The 16,477-nt window shown below is 42.5% G+C and overlaps 1 long non-coding RNA gene across 1 annotated transcript; it reads right to left on the minus strand.

Moving 5' to 3' along the window:
* Window positions 1–3,665: 3,665 nt before the first annotated feature.
* LOC121398144 lies at window positions 3,666–4,925 on the minus strand. Its single transcript, XR_005964129.1, has 2 exons — window positions 4,417–4,925; window positions 3,666–4,247 (listed from the first exon to the last, which is right to left on the minus strand). It is a non-coding gene; the product is annotated as an uncharacterized LOC121398144 (long non-coding RNA).
* Between the last annotated feature and the right edge of the window lie 11,552 nt (window positions 4,926–16,477).

Consider the following 16,477-nt stretch of genomic DNA (forward strand, 5'->3'; position numbering starts at 1 on the left):
TTGCCCCTTACTAATTAATTAATGAATGAATTGATTGATTAAGGGGTGGTATTGGAATCTATTGGTGGGTTAATATACCCTTTTGATTTAGCAGTAATCAATTATTTTTTATCATCAGTCTTTGTGGCTGATTGATTTCACACTATTTATTTGCACTAGCACTTTACTTAAGTTATTAGACAGCACCTCTTTATTAATTATTATTATCAATATTAATTACCTGAGTTTTGCATTTTAAGGTTTTAGTTAACTTGGTATAGATACAGTATTAACTATTTGGTGGGGTTTCTTTTTCTTAGAAAACTGGATTCTATCCCTTGTTAGGATCCAGACTTACCTTGAGGGTTTTTTTATTGGACAGTGTTTAGCTTTATCTTTAGAGATTGGACTCATTTCTATCTTTTCCTTGTACTTCATCAAACACCACTAGAGGTTACTAGGTCATTTCCTTAGAAACCAGCTCACTACCAAATTATCATTTTTTTTCCACTACAGAGACGGTCCTTTCAGAGGATAGGAACTGTCTTGCATTACACCATAATGCCTCTCCAGCGCAGTGAGCACCAACCATTTGGATTTTTGGTGCTACCAACGTTAATGTGGATATGATCTTAAACGTTCTTGTGGTAACATGGGTGTGGTTTACTGTGGGTGTGGTTTAAAAGGGGAGTGGCCAACACTGACATATTATCAGCCCTCCACCACATACGCCAGTAACATTTTTGACCTCGGTACCACAGAAGGTGGGGGGGGGGCACCTTGCAGGGTGAAGTAAAGCAAGGCACTTGTTGGGGGAAGGGGTTATAGGAGAACATTTGGAGTTTGCACACACAAAGCACCGTGAAGTGTCAAAAAAAGCATCTAATTCAATCCAGGTGAAAACAGAACTGAGCAGACTGCTGCCTAATGTAGAGGAATTGCCAGTGGATGGATATCAGTTTTGCCTGCCATCTAGAATTCTGAGTACATTTTGGAATATTCTGCAACTGTATTATTGAACCCTGGTGCAGTCCGATGTACAGAGATCTGCTATATTCTGTAATCTCCTGCTGGTTCCTCCAATCTCTGCGTCCAGTGTAACCCCCGGCACATCTCCATGTATAGTGATTTAATAGATTCTAAATTTGAACTCCTGGTTCCCCAACTGTAGGGTCTACTTTAACCGTGCAAAGCTTAATGAACAGAGCTAAACTTGTTGTATCCTGTGACCCACTGCTGCCGTACCCAAATGTTCAATGAGTGTGACCCTGATAGTTTCTGTTCTGCAGCTGCAAGAAAGTCTCCAGCTGAGCACGGGTTCTCTGCTTGTAGGGTCTGCAATTGTGTCACTTCTAAATTGGTACCCCCAGCTAGCAAGAAATATACTGCAAGAAAATAAATTTGCTCAGAGACTTCTGGGATATACTTAGATAAGAACCCAATTTGTGCAAAGGTGCAGAATTAGATTGAGCTTTATAAATCGTTAGCAGTTGTAGTAACTGTGTAGTCTGTGCTGTTATTGTAAGGCCGACTAATTCACAGGCACTTTAGGGGTGATCAGTATGGGGGTTCCCATTGGGATAGTCGGGCCTCTCTCTCACCCTCCCCGCACAGTTTCCTTCCTGGGAGAGACAGACTGATACATCCCTGATTCCCTCGTATCACTTGTCTGGTCCCAATTCTACTAAATGGACATTCGCACACAATTCTGATGGGGGGGTGCACTTTTTTCCTATACGCTGCAATATTGATTCTCATAACATATACTGATATGAACGTTTTTAGTAACTAGACCAGTGGCTGTGTTGGCCTTTGTGCTCTCTACATTACCAATAAAGATTTACACTTTCCTCTTTATGCTGTGGGGCATTTCCTGAGGGCAAATAAATAATTTATATCCATACCTGCTGTATTAGACAAACAACTTCCCTATGAAGCCTATTAATACGCAGAGGTGGAGTTGCACTGGGAAATCCGAGTATCACTGATAGGGATAATGTAACACCCTACTGTAAATTATAAAGATATTCGAGGGGTTCTGTGACAATATAAAGGCACAAGGCTGCAGTTCAGTTGCTTAATGTGATATTTGTACCCTGAACCCATCATTCGGCCCATAGGATAAATACTACGGATAGGGTTGCCACCTTTTCTGGAAAAAAAAATACCACCCTTCCTATTTTTTCTCGTTTTTTCCTATAAATAACATTGGCATCAAGCATCATTTTTACCGGCCAGGTGGCAACCCTAACTACGGAGCATTTCATGGCAAACACAATGGAGCCATTTTGATGATTTGGCTATTTTTTTTCTAGTAAACAGGTCTTGTTCCACTCTCCTTATCCACCCCTCACCAATATAGTGCAACTGATTGCCTGTCACTGTTGTTTAACTGGAGCAGAGATAAGACCACAAGTAGTTTGTGTGGGGACTAACTAACCAGTACAAGTGCCCAGGAAAAGGGGCAATGGATTGAACTCAGGGCTTGGGCAGGCTAAAAGAGGTTGCATCAGAAATGACAAGCAGCTGGAATGTGTGTGGGACCCCTGATTGGAGTCCATCATCTGGGAATGTACAGTTGCCCATCACCCCGAGATTTATTTACAGATTAGTTCCCCGTGGGATTAAAGACTGCACACAAGTGAAGCACAATGGAGGCTAGGATAATATTGGCGTCTTACTGGGAGCTCTTATACTTTGATTTGAAACCACTTGAGATATTTCAGCTGTCCATAGAGAAGATATGCATTCCCTACTTGAAATAATCCTCGGTAGCCTCAGCTCCTCAAGCAGTTGCGGGGGACTCGTCATTATAATATATAGTGTATTCATACAGGAGCAGACTCCCATTTGTCTGCAAGGGTCTGCATAACTAGTAGCAGCTCCCATCAGGATCTGTGTAACCAGTCTCTTATTAACAGGGAAATACTGAAATTGTACATACATCTCCAAGGGTGACGGACGACTGTTCTGTCCCAGACGATTGCCCCAATCAGGGGTCCCACACACCTTCCAGCTGCTTTGGACTTAGGATGCAGCCTCTGCAGCTTTTTGCCCATGCCCTGTTCTATCCATTGCCTCTTTTTTTGCCTCATTTGCTGGACACTGTGCTGGTTATTTAGTCATTCCATAAACTACTGTTGCTCTGACCTCAGCAGTGACAGGTGATTGTGCCATATAATAACAATTTACATGGAAACGTAGCAGAATTGCCAAAACAGCCTCAGTGTAATGACATGAAATCCTCAGTACACAATTGTACAAATAAACAGTTCAGGGTCAGTATTACATAGCAACCAAGGATTGGGAGTGGTTGAAAAAAACCTTTGCCCGAGTGACACCTGACTGCTAGCCAATTTGGAGAAAAATCTGCATCCAAATTCTCTTCAATGTGCCGTTTTGGAGTCAAGTCTAGAAATCCAAACTCTTTGGCTCTTACTGGATGAAACACTGCCCATCACTATAAGATGACAGTGGAGAAGATGGTTGACCTCTTGCTGCAGCGGAACATACAAGCCCCCTTGGACGTTGCATGACTAACATGGCAACATGTGCAATAGCCTGATGGAAGGTACCAGACAGAATCAAGAAAATAGTTCACTTAAATTTTATTACAAGGTATATTTATCTTCTTTACCGTTTTTACAAGGCATAATACCAGGATTCGGTTCAGGATTTGACCAGGATTTTCAGCAGGACTCGGCCGAATCCTTGTGCCTGGCCGAACCCAAATCCTAATTTGCATATATAAATTAAGGACGGGTAGGGAAATCGTCACAAAAGATGATCTGTTTTCCTCTTTCTCCTTCCCTGATTCTAATTTGCATATGCAAATTAGGATTTGGTTCGGTATTTTGTCAAATCTTTCACCAGGCATTGGGCAGAATCCCAAATAGTGGATTTGGTGCATCCCTACCATTAATATTTAGTATTTACATAACACCCCCCCAGGGCAAAAACATGCCTCTGTATTCATGCTACTATTTACCGGACATATGTTTGTTCATTAGGATGTGTATAGTCCAGGGCTTGAAAAGGGCATCAACTACCAGAAAATTTCGATTTGGCTGTAACACAGGAACATCAGCTGCATCAGCACTTAAACCTGCCTGAGAAGCTTGGGGATGTTGGGATGGTTAAGTAGGACTTGACGCCACATTGTATGTCTCCAGCTCAAATCGCTCCTTCTGGCTTGGCAACCTCACCTTCTTCTTAAAGGGGCTGATGTGATAGAATGGTGGCAGAGGCTGAGCCTTGAATTTATAGACCTCAAGGAAAAGATCCAGAGTTGAGCTTTGCAAGTATGATACCCACACTGCACTGCAATATAGATGCCTGTATCTACCCTGTGCCCATCACCCACACCACTCAGCTGTGCATATGTTCCTATTTCTGCCCTGTGGTGAGAATATCCCACCCTTATTTTGCCATACTCACTTCCACTTTGCGAAGTTCATCCAATCGCTTCTCTTTCTGCAGCTGCCGCTCCTTGTCCCGCTCAAAGAAGGAAAAGGGACAAACATCCACTTCATGGGCGGATTTTAATGAAGGCTAGGGGAGGCTAAGCCTCCCCAAACCAGCACAGTAAATGTCATTTCAACTTTGGGATTTGAAAGACCGATTCTAGCAATACCTTGCAATAGAAAGCAGTAACTTTGTTTCACTTGCAGCTCCCGTATACGGAACGCATTTTAGGACATCATGCGCATAATTACCTTTGACGCATGCGTTGTCCTCTGCCTTCTCCATAGCGCATCGTTGCCGGTTGTAGTCACGCCTGCTCCAAATGCGCCGTCACTCCTCCGCTCTGCAGCCTCCCTCCTCAGACGTCATTCATCACAGCTCCGCCCTCAGACTTCCTCCTTCGGCTGTCAGGTATCGGGTCTCCGGCATCAGGCGTCTTCCATCAGGCGTCTTCCATCAGGCATCAGGCGTCTTCCATCAGGCATCAGGCATCAGGCATCAGGCATCAGGCGACCGTATTCTGTCCTGGGCTGCTTTATTCACTTTTTTTTTTTTTTACACATTTTTTTAACTTCCGGTTTTCTATTTGGCGCATTTTTTCCCCAGCCAATAGGAGTCTTAGGTTTTGACCAATCAAGTTAAAGCTGCCACTTGTAGGCGTCGCCATTTCTTCCCACAGACACAGGCACGGCCGGCTTCATTCATTTATCCCCGCATTTGTGCTGGTAATTAGATAATTAATTAACTGAAATGTGGCATATACTTTAATTAATTCGTGTTTATGTTGTTTTTTTTATATAATTTAGCTTGCTGCTTGCAAATAATTTACACTGCACAAGAGAGAGCATGTTTCTCTGTACTTTAATAACCTTCGATGGCTTTGTGTTTTAGTTTAATATTTTATAATATATAATATTTTTCTGGTTTTATTGCCTTCATTTTATTTATTTATTTATTTTATACGGTTTTAATTTTTTTAATAGAATTTTTTTTATTTTATATTTTATTTTATTGCCATTATTGTCATTACAGGTATTTACCATAGCTTTGCAGCTTGCTCGTTTGTTTTATAAACAAGTTTTTACCCATGTTTGATTTACTTGTCCTTTAGCTTCTATTTTTTGCTCTATTCTAACTTTATACTGACCACATCTAAAAAAACAATGCATTGTTGCTATGGGTATTTGTACCCTAGCAACCAGATGGTTGCAATAGCAAACGAGAGAACCAAAAAAAAAAAAAAAAACATGATTGAAAAATCCAAACAAATGGCAAATTGTCCCAGAACATAACACCCTACATTATACAGGTATAGGATCCCTTATCCGGAAACCCGATATCCAGAAAGCAACTAATTACGGAATGGCTGTCTCCCATAGACTCCATTTTATCCAAATAATCCAATTTTTTAAAAATGATTTTTTTTTTCTCTGTAATAATAAAACAGTAGCTTGTACTTGATCCCAACTAAGATATAATTAATCCTTATTGGAAGCAAAACCAGCCTATTGGGTTTATTTAATGTTTAAATTAATTTCTAGTAGACATAAGGCACGAAGACCCAAATTACGGAAAGATTCATTATCCGGAAAACCCCAGGTCCCGAGCATTCTGGATAACAGGTCCCATACCTGTACTAAAATTTAAATCAAAGGTGAACAATCCATTTAACATATTGTAGTATCCAGGCCCTGACTGGCAATCTGTGGGTTCTTGCAAATGCCAGAGGGGCTGCTAGAAGATGCCATGGAAAGTCAGTATTTGGTGGCCTGGTGGGGGCTCTTTGTGCTTCTGTGTGGGCTGAATTGGTCTCTGCATACCGGAAATGCCAGGGCCTATTTTAACCCTTCAACTGCCAAGCACGTACAGCGTACGTGCTGGCGGTTCAGGGCTCAGACCTGCTAGTGTGGTTTTAATGTGTGCTGAATTGTTCGAACTTGGTTTTGAAATTAAAGTTATTACATTATGTTCATCAACTGTTTGTGCTGTGTGCTCATATTTCTGTCTCTTCTTTTCGAATTAGGTCTCTACGTCTAGGAGTGGAAGTTTGCTGCTATCAATAAAACTAGTGTTATAAGAGTACGGAAACCATTTAAAGGACCAGTAACATCAGAAATTTTTACAAAAAAAATCGTTACAATACAACGAAAAAAAACATCAAGACCAATTAAAATTTAAAATAGCAAATCCTTTATTAAGATATAACTTACAAAAACTCCACTTCCTGTCTTCTACAGAAACGGCGAAAGGGCGACCATCCATCCTGTTGTGCTTGATTGCTCTTCCCTGACAGCGTCTCGATCTCCTCCAGCTCTTCAGAAGACCGCAGCGGTGTTCTTATGCCTGTCCCCACTGTAACATAGCAGACCGTCAGCATAAAAGGGTAACCCAGAACCCCCTGCCCCTGCATTATTTTAACCCTCCTGGCACCGAGAATATTCCTTCTGCCTGCTGCTGTGGGCTGCTGGGGAGACGCACAATCAATGTATGGATCAGTAAAGAGACCACTGCGGTCTTCTGAAGAGCTGGAGGAGATCGAGACGCTGTCAGGGAAGAGCAATCAAGCACAACAGGATGGATGGTCGCCCTTTCGCCGTTTCTGTAGAAGACAGGAAGTGGAGTTTCTGTAAGTTATATCTTAATAAAGGATTTGCTATTTTAAATTTCAATTGGTCTTGATGTTTTTTTTTCGTTGTATTGTTACAAACTTTTTTGTAAAAATTTTTGATGTTACTGGTCCTTTAAGTACATCCTCGAGAGAAATCTCCAATATGCGCTTTTCTAAGTTACCTCCCACTCCTCTGTTATCGTGCTGTGTGTAGGCCATCAGGGGGGAAAAGGGGGGGTCAGTCGCCCCAGGCCCAACAGGTTTTAGGCTTCCCCTCTCTCTGTCACTCTGTCCCTCTCTCTTCCCCTCACTCTGTCTCTCTTTGTCAGTCTGTCCCTCTCTCTTTCCCTCTCTTCCTCTATCTCTGTCACTCTTTCCCTCTCTCTTCCCCTCTCTCTGTCACTCCGTCACTCTCTCTTCCCCTCACTCTGTCTCTCTTTGTCAGTCTGTCCCTCTCTCTGTCACTCTCAGTCCCTCTCTTCCTCTATCTCTGTCACTCTTCTCTCTCTTCCCCTCTCTCTGTCACTCTGTCCCTCTCTCTTTCCCTCTCTTCCTCTATCTCTGTCACTCTTTCCCTCTCTCTTCCCCTCTCTCTGTCACTCTGTCCCTCTCTCTTCCCCTCACTCTGTCTCTCTTTGTCAGTCTGTTCCTCTCTCTTCCCCTCTCTCTGTCACTCTCAGTCCCTCTCTTCCTCTATCTCTGTCACTCTTTCTCTCTCTCTTCCCCTCTCTCTGTCACTCTGTCCCTCTCTCTTCCCCTCACTCTGTCTCTCTCTGTCACTCTGTCCCTCTCTCTTCCCCTCTCTCTGTCACTCTGTCTCTCTCTATCACTCTCTCTCTCTGTCACTCTCTCTTCCCTCTCTTTGTCACTCTGTCTCTCTCTGTCACTCTCAGTCCCTCTCTCTGTCTCTCTCTTTCACTCTGTCCCATTCTCTTCCCTCTCTCTGTCACTCTGTCTCTCTCTCTCTGTCACTCTGTCTCTCTCTCTCTCACTCTGTCTCTCTGTCTCTCTCTCTCTCTGTCACTCTGTCTCTCTCTCTCTCTGTCACTCTCTTCCCCTCTCTCTTGTCACTCTGTTCCCCTCCTTCTGTCACTCTGTCCCTCTCTCTTCCCCTCTCTCTGTCACCCTGTCCCTCTCTCTGTCACTCTGTCTCTCTCTTCCGTCACTCTGTCTCTGTCACTCTGTCTCTCTCTGACCCTCTCTCTGTCACTCTGTCCCTCTCTCTGTCACTCTGTCCCTCTCTCTGTCACTCTGTCCCTCTCTCTGTCACTGTCCCTCTCTCTGTCCCTCTCTCTCTCTGTCTCTCTCTCTCTCTGTCTCTCTCAGTCCCTCTGTCTCTCTCTCAGTCCCTCTGTCTCTCTCTCTTTGTCCCTCTCTCTTCCCCTCTCTCTGTCCCTCTCTCTGTCTCTCTGTCACTCTCTTCCCCTCTCTCTCTGTCCCTCTCTTTTCCCCTCTCTCTGTCTCTCTGTCACTCTGTCACTCTGTCCCTCTCTCGGTCACTCTGTCTGTCCCTCTCTCTGTCACTCTCTCTTCCCGACTCTCTCGGTCACTCTGTCCCTCTCTCTGTCACTCTCTCTTCCCGGTCCCTCTCTGTCTTGTCCCTCTCTCTCTGTTCTCTCTGTCATCTCTTCCCTCTCTGTCACTCTGTTCTCTCTCTTCCCCTCTCTCTGTCACTCTGTCTCTCTCTCTGTCACTCTGTCCTCTCTCTCTCTGTCTCTCTTTCTCCTCTCTGTCACTCTCTGTCCTCTATCACTCTGTCTCTCTCTCTGTCACGCTATCCCTCACTCTGTCCCTCTCTCGGTCTCTCTCTGTCACTCTCTCTTCCCGTCTCTCTTTGTCAGTCTGTCCCTCTCTCTTTCCCTCTCTCCTCTATCTCTGTCACTCTTTCCCTCTCTCTTCCCTCTCTCTGTCACTCCGTCACTCTCTCTTTCCCCTCACTCTGTCTCCTTTGTCAGTCTGTCCTCTCTCTTCCCCTCTCTCTGTTACTCTCAGTCCTCTTCTTCCTCTATCTCTGTCACTCTTTCTCTCTCTCTAGTTCCCCTTCTACGTATTCCTCAGTGGTGCAGTCTCTGATCCACTCTTTCTATCCTCTCTCTTGTCCCACTAACTATCTCTTCTGACACAAGCACTGTGTCTTCCTCTCGTCGTTTCCCATCTCTTTCCTCTATCTCATGTTCATCTCACCAATTTCATCCTCTCTCTCCTACCCCTCTCATCCGGTACACTCATGTTCCTTCCTCTCTCTTTCCACCTCCCTCAACCATCTGTCCTCTCACCATTTGTGCAGATACATCATATTCATGTCACCTCTCTCTTCCCTCTTATACGTCCTTTGGTCACTTTACTCGTCCTACTATTTCCATCATAAATCTCATCTTGTTTCACTCTTTCTCTCTCTTCTTCAGCTCTCTTGCTCTCTGTTCACTCATGAATTGTCTCATACGAATATTACACTACATTTCTCTTTTCTTCATTCCTCTATCTCTGTCACTCTGCGTCCCTCTCTCTCTGTACCACATGCTTCTTCGCTTCCAGCCAGCCTCTTGTAACAACTAATCCCTCTCACCACTCTGCGAGTTCTACTCTTGAGTCTCGAGCTCTTCCCTCTCTCTCCCCTCTCTCTGTCACTCTCACGGATCCCTCTCTTCCTCTAATTCTCTGATCACATCTTTTTCTCTCTACTTACCACCTCACTCTCGATATTCACCCATCTTCTTCCTTCTATCTCTTGTCTAATCTACCTTTCGCTCTCCCTCTTATCCCCTCCTACTGGTCAACTCTGTCCCTCTCTCTTCCCCTCTCTCTGTTCTCTCATTCCTTCTCACTCTGTCACTCTGTCTCTCTCTTTCCCTCTCTCGTCACCTCTGTCACTCTATCCTCCTCTGTTCAACCTCTCTGTCAAACTTCTGTCTCTCTCTCTTATCCCCTCTCTCTCGAAAGGGTTCTGGGTGAAAGCTTTCAAAATGTAAGAATTATTCTTATCTGTCTTTTCTAAAAAGGCTTGTCTTAAGTGTTTCACCCACCCTACTAATATTCCAAAATTTATTGTTTTTGGGTATGTATTTGAATCGACTGTGATTTTACATTACTGTCAATCTGGTTTAGAAAACTGTGAAAAGGGACAACTATTCTTGTTGTTCCATCCCAAATTAAATAACAGATCATTCGATGTAGCGTAAAATTGTAAAGACGAGTAAGGATTTTCAAAAGATGATTCTATAAATGAATTCATGTCCTCTATAAATGAATAAATTAGGTTGGCAAACGTGTGGGGCCAGCATTACTTCCATCGCCGTACCTCTCTGTTGTAGTGTAGAAGGTGTCCCAAATAAAAAATAGTTTTGATGTAACTATTTCTAGAACAATTGAAAGTAAAAAAATTACTCTTGTTCAGTGGTATAAACGATATCAGATAATGTTAAACGCTCTCCGACCCAATAATGTTTTATGGATTGTACTAATACTGGTAATCAAAGCTGACTATTAATATATCATGGTGTGGGCAATGTTATGTCTCTCAATATGTGAGAATGAATATATTTGACATACGATTCTTGTTATTCTGTACTAGTGGTTGACATTTTATCTAGGTAAAAATGCAAGAGGGGAAACACTGATCTGTATCTGAAGACATAGGGCGGCTTGGTGGTTTTTGCATATTCTTATGTAAATCTATGAGAATAATGTAGTGTAAAACACCGGTGTAATCATATCGTCTTTGATCTGCAGCTGTATATACTGTACATAATCACTGTTGATGGAAGAACACAGAACACGTTAGTATACAATTCAACATTTCCATTGCAATTCTGTCTTCGAGGGGTCTTTCTTTCAGTCCCCCTAGGTGTCTGTTGATACATTTTCCTGGATGTAAGATTAAGACATAAAAGGCATTTTTCAAAAATTCCTAATAGCCCACATACTTCTTACAGCAATGGGGACTGTGACATTTCTCACTCACTCATTAAAACAGTGGGTTTACGTAACAAAAGCAATTTTGTACCCTCAGTACAGATATTTTGTTGAAGCCATATATTAAATGGGAGTAGCAGATGTTGACAAATTGAAAACAGAAAATTAAACGTAATCAGATGATTACAGAAGCACAGAAACAATGTGCATGATAAGGGTAAGTTTGAAGCGTCTCAGATCCTCTGATTTTAATGATTGTCTTAGTTCCCTTATTTTAAGCATTGCTTTTGAACACTCGAGGTTTGTTTCAGATCACAGGGACACTTATGCGAAGAAATTTGTATCTTTTTGGACACTCTTACAAATATGAACACTATTCAGGAATCAAGATGGGATTCTGAAAACTTGTGGCTCAGTCTATTCTAATTGTAATCGCAATTACAGGATCATATGAATATGTTGTACCAGCCCAAATACCTCACTGTTTCCCACCCACATTTTTACTCTATTTAACACGAACAGTATCGATTTTCACAAGGCTTGAGAAAGGGTCCTAGGCGAGGCCGAAACGTTGCCAAATGTCTGCTATATTTGAGCCATAAAGTACACGTTGAATTATTATACAAATTGCAGTGTGCTGCAAGTATATTGGATTTCTGCAATTGATTTTCTGAACCTTGTGCAGTTGGATTAAATACTGCTGATAGCACCTGATCGAAAGGGATAATGCGCATGAGGTAGAGCACATCCATCTTTGTGTGTAAATATGTCTGTTTATTCCAGCTCATTCAAAACTACTAGGAATAATTTGTAATAACTAAAATACTGAACTCTTCAGCTTTGTGTAGGTGAAGCATTTAGGGAAATAGTGATCCATTAACATGGTTCTGCTGAGATTCTGTTGCCAGAAGCATTTTGTAGGATTCATTGAGGTCTGGCATAGTGCGGAGAGACTGGCGATTGCTATTGTGGTTCTATATTCAAAAAGGGATCCTTCTCAGCCTCAAATATAGCCAGTTAGTCTATGACAGTGGTAGGAAAGCCTTTTCGAATGGGTTAATAAAGCATAAGTACTGGACTTACAGCAAAATCATAATATATGATGTAGGTGCCAGCATGGTTTTATTGGTAATAGAATCGTTGCCAGCTAACTTAATTTCTTTTTATGAGAAGGTAAGCAGGGACCTGATTCTGGGTGGCAGTGGATGTGATTTACCTAGACTTTGCTAAAGCATTTTGATACAGTGCCAACACAAAAGGTTACTGAGGTTAAAATTAAGGAATGTTTGGCCTGGAACATAAGTAATTTGGTACCTGGATAGAGAAACTGGCTAAAAGATAGACTACAAAGAGTGGTGGTAAATTAAATCATTTTCCTAATTGGACCATTGATATGTGAAAAATATCAAAAAACTGTAAAGACGTAAGGGAGGAGCATGCGTGGAATGTGAATGATTGCAACATTACATAAAAATGAAAAAATCCTCCAACAGCTCAAAAATTAAATCTGATATTGCCCTCTTACAAGAAACCCACTAAATGAGGTTGATAATGGTTTGTTACATAGAGACTGGGTTGGGTGATATTGACGTGTTTCTTCCGGCCCATGAATAAATAAGGGGGAGTGCAATGTCTGTTCCATTGGAATCTAAACTCGCAAATCTTTATCGATTAATAAGGTGAGCAGGGTAGATTTGTCTTGGTAGAAGTGTTAATCCATGATAGGAAATGTATTTTTATTTTCTATGTATGCTCCTAAACCATACCAAAGAATCCTTCTTGTTAATTTAATGCAAAGGATCAATTCAATCCCCATTCAAATGTTTACTTTGGAGGCAACTTAAATGAACTCACCTGTGGTTCTCTGGACAGGACTGATTCAATAGAAATAATATAGGTAGAAAATCTAAATGGATGGAGAAGTTTCTTAAATCTTCTAGCTTGACAGACATCTGGAGGTGCTACAACCGACGAAAATACTTTATTCATTTTTTGACACAACATATGGTGGGGAACCAGAATTGACTAGATATTTGTATCCAACAACGTTTTTGCTAAAACTGTCTCTGTTGATATTGGTCCTACATTCATTCTGACCATGCTCCAGTATACATTCCACATTACCACAACCAAGGGTTTCAAAGACTATGTTGCATGGTCTTTCCAGGCTTTTATTATTGATCGACCAGAATTTAAATAATTGCTTCTAGATGATGGGATTTGTTTATGATTGAAAATTGTGATCAATTCTAAAACCTCCCACTTTTGTGGGAAACATGAAAATCTTTGATTTGAGGCAATATTTCAGTCTACAAATTTCGCCTTATTCGTAAATTAATGATAATTTTTGAGATTGAGTACCTTATTAAAAGTGTGTTATACTAATCTCAAACGCTTTCCTTCCAAACAAATAACCAGCCTTAAAGGCTTGGATAACCTTAAGAGATGCCTTCTTTACCAATATTCTACAAGCCTAGCTTTCAACTTAACCGCAAACAAAACTAACATGTATTGGCCAATCTTTATAATGATTGAATAGAAGTCCTCCCTGATCAAAATTAAAGATAATCAGGTTCTCTTACTAACAACTCGTTGATATTAGGTGAATATTTTTCAGATATTATAGACTCTCTTTATTCCTCACCTCTGATCAATCACCCTAGCCTACAAAAAAAGAAATTCAATATATTATATGCAAATAAGATATCAATCACCCTAGCCCTACAGTTTAGTAAAGCCTTTCTAAATAAGTTAGAGATACCTCAGCTTATACACACAACTTGAGAGATCTAAATAAACCTGTCTCTATAGAAGAAGTTACTATCTATATCAGTAATTTAAGGGGATCTATCGCGAAATTAAAAATTGGTAAAAAGAATCATTGATGTAGTTATTAAAATGTCTAAATATAATGTATTAAAAAATGTACAGTTTTTAAAATTCACAGTCATTTAGGTGAATCCATACACAGTTGCTTCTCTCCTACCTGCCTCTGGCTAGCTCTGAGGTCGGGTCGCATTTCTCTCTGCATAACAGTTTCTGTCCTGTCTCTCATTGGCTGTCAGTGCTGTCACTCATAAACTGTGTGAAGCCAGCATCGTTGCTAAATTGTCTTCAAAGGCTCAGTTTTTCATGCCCTGCTGGAGTGATCTCTACGAGTCAGACCCTTCCACCCCCCTGCAGCCAGTCCCCTCATGTCTGCCTCCTTACTTTTGTTACTTTTAAAAACATGGTTTTCACACAAAGCTGCTGTACTTCTGCCAACCTCCCCTGCCCATCCGGAAAAGTGGAAAGCTAGGTAGCCTGTAAGAAGCTCCTGCTCTCTCTGACTCAGCCCTCCCCCTGCAGTCAGCATCGTAGTTTTTACAAGTACGTCTCCTGTTCATGTAAGACTTTCACTCCTAGTTCTCAAACTCCCCCCTCCCTCCCAGAAACGAGCATAAAGAAATAAAGGTGGACTGGGGAACAGTGTGTGAATCTCAGCCGCACATTCATTTGTATGAAGACAGACTGAAGACGCATAAGTAATTGAAGGTGCTGCTGCTCCAGTTTGAATTTCCACTTTATCTAACACGGCTGCGTTCCAGTGTCTGCATTCAAATGAATGTGCGGCTTGGGATTCACACAGTGTTACCAGTCCACCTTTATTTCTTTATGCCTCGTTTCTGGGAGGGAGGGGGGAGTTTGAGAACTAGGATGAAAGTCTTTCATGAACAGGAGACGTACTTGTAAAAACTACGATGCTGACTGCAGGGGGAGGGCTGAGTCAGGGAGAGCAGGAGCTTCTTACAGGCTACCAGCTTTACACTTTTCCGGATGGGAGGGGGGAGGTGCAGAAGTACAGCAGCTTTGTTGAAACCATGTTTTTAAAGTTACAAAAGTAAGGAGGCGACAGGAGGGGCTGGCTGCAGGGGGGCTGGCTGCAGGGGGGCTGGCTCCAGGGGAAGGTGGCTGCAGGGGGGAACTTGGCTGCAGGGGGGCTGACTCAAGGGAGAAGCTGGCTGCAGGGGGGCTGACTGCAGGGGGGCCTGGCTGCAGGGGGACTGACTCAAGGGAGAAGCTGGCTGCAGGGGGGCTGACTGCAGGGGGGACTGGCTGCAGGGGGGACTGGTTGCAGAGGGACTGACTCAAGGGAGAAGCTGGGCTGCAGGGGGGCTGGCTGCAGGGGACTGACTCAAGGGAGAAGCTGCTGCAGGGGGAGCTGACTGCAGGGGGACTGGCTGCAGGGGGGACTGGTTGCAGAGGGACTGACTCTAGGAGAAGCTGCTGGCAGGGGCGGCTGGCTGCAGGGGACTGACTCAAGGGAAGAAGCTGGCTGCAGGGGGGCTGACTGCAGGGGGGCTGGCTGCAGGAGGGTGGGACTGGCTGCAGCTTGCTCCATCCTGCTCATTCCCCACTTTAGGCAATGAGCAGAGTGGGGGATTCCAGTGGCCCCTGGGGCGCAATCGCCATGGGCCCTAAGGTAGCAGTAGGAACGTGAATTCTACGTGTCCTGCTGCTGCCTGCACTTCCTATACCTGCAGCACACGCCCACTCACTGGATCTTCACGAAGACGTCTGCCCTCCTCTTTGTGGGACCCCCCTGCAACCCAGATGGATTGTCATGCATTTTCCAGGTTAGGTTTTACACCACACTTATTACACATTTACATTCACTACTAACACATACATTTTTGGGGATCGGAGGGCGTCACACACTCAAACAGAACTCACACTTGTACCCGCGCACATAACATAAGTATTTTGAGAATTGTACACACACATATGCACATGACACTATTTTGTGGATTTTTTTTCTTATTGCATCATTTGTTTTTTTTTGCCTGAATTTTTTTTTTTATAGCCATTGCGAATAGCGTACAATACTGCGCAATACCTTTTATATGTTATTTTTGTGATTATATTGCAAATTTGATGATTTTGGTGCATTTTAGCCATTTTATGCTGTTTATGCTATTTTAATTGCATTTTCAGCATTGCATAGGTGTTGTTCGCTTTGTTTCTGTCTGTAAAACAATTTGGCCATGCTAAAATAGTCAAACAGTGATTATGACTGTCTGATTAAACTAGGCTAAAAAAAAGCATTGATTTGTATGGTTTTATTGGAGTTGTGTCTTTTGCTCCCACCTTCTTCCTGTTACAGTTAGAGAGTTGTATTATTTTCTGGCCAGGTGATCTCTGAGTCAGCACGCAGACCATCACTAAATGGGTGCTCAAGGCAAGAGATGAAAGGACATATTTACTTAAATATAAATACCAGTTTGGTAAGATTCTTTAATATGCAAACTTAATGATGATATAACTGTTGCGCAAAGTGTTAATTTTTTGGGTATGAGTTTTTCCTTTAAAAGTTATCTGAGAGCACACACAATGTAAATTTTGCACATCTCCCCTTCCACAATCTGTGGGATTTTTGAGCTTTATGACCTGTCTGCTCAGAGGGGTCAACTTGGACTTATATTTATTTCATTGGCACTTGGCTTTTACAAAGTCTAATGGAAGGGACCCTTGGTA

The sequence above is a fragment of the Xenopus laevis genome, chromosome 9_10L (assembly GCF_017654675.1).
Source record: "Xenopus laevis strain J_2021 chromosome 9_10L, Xenopus_laevis_v10.1, whole genome shotgun sequence".
NCBI lineage: Eukaryota > Metazoa > Chordata > Amphibia > Anura > Pipidae > Xenopus > Xenopus laevis.